This window comes from Cariama cristata, unplaced genomic scaffold (assembly GCF_000690535.1).
Source record: "Cariama cristata isolate BGI_N322 unplaced genomic scaffold, ASM69053v1 scaffold9342, whole genome shotgun sequence".
In the NCBI taxonomy this organism is placed as follows: domain Eukaryota; kingdom Metazoa; phylum Chordata; class Aves; order Cariamiformes; family Cariamidae; genus Cariama; species Cariama cristata.
In genome coordinates, this window is record NW_009603230.1 from 33,469 (window position 1) to 34,614 (window position 1,146).

A 1,146-nucleotide genomic window follows, 5' to 3' on the forward strand; every position below is an offset into this window, starting at 1 on the left:
AACCCTAAGAAGAAGAACCCTAAGAAGAAGAACCCTAAGAAGAAGAACCCTAAGAAGAAGAACCCTAAGAAGAAGAACCCTAAGAAGAAGAACCCTAAGAAGAAGAACCGGCAATAAGGTATTTTCTTTTCACTGGACAACACTTAGGGAAAAGACAAGGAGCTGGAAGTTAACATCAGGAAGAGAAAAAAAATCTGCTTTCCTAGATTTCCACTAGCACACAGTCTACTGCAGGATTTAATCCTGACCCACCTGCATCTGGTATTAGGCATCAAGAGACACCGATGTGATCGTGATGAGCCCCTTCTTCCATGAAGGTAACTCTTCCTGGATTCGGCTGGCCTGCTTTAACATCCAGCTTCATTTCCAGGACTCGTCCCAGAAAGTTGAACCTGAAATTCTCTCAAAATAAGGAGAAGGCTGAGCTCCTAATGCACACTTTGCTGAGGCTGAAGGAGCTGGAGCTATTGTAAAGCGAGCTCTCCCGAACCTCTGCTCTCTCTGCAAGCCTGTGGAGTGAGAATTTGCTCCCTTTGGAAGCGTTAATGGAGCAGCAGGCTTATCCCTATCGACCGCCCAAACTATTGATCTGCCTTGAGGGTCCTTTGCTCTCCAAGGGAATTGATAAGTGCTCCTGGCCATTCCCGAAAGGCAATCTATGTTCAGAAGGATTCAGAGGCTTTGGATGTAATTATGGTAGAATTACCATCAGATGTATAGGAAAGTGGAGAAGCTTAGCTCTAATAAAAAGGCCAGAAAGTTATTTCATCTGAAACCAACCGTACAAGAACAAGAGCAGTGAAAGAGTTTGCAAATTTAGCAAGGCAACTATATACCACCACTCCCCCCGCGGTATGATATGTCTGAAGTATCAAGATTAGCAGCCGCTCCCGGTACGAAGGTGCAAGACCCATCCTTAGGTTGTTCTAGATCTAGGTAGGAAACAAAGGTCTTTGTCCAGGGTCTAGGAAAAAGCACGGTCATCTTAAAGCACTGGCCTAAACTGGCAGACCTTAGGCACGACCTACACACCAAACCTGTTGGGCTGGGCAGGACACAGGTACCAGTTGCTGGTTTGTCATAGGGAAGGGAGCAGAATGAACAGAGCTCAAGCAGGAGCTGCCGAGTCTCTGGGGCTGAGCCGTG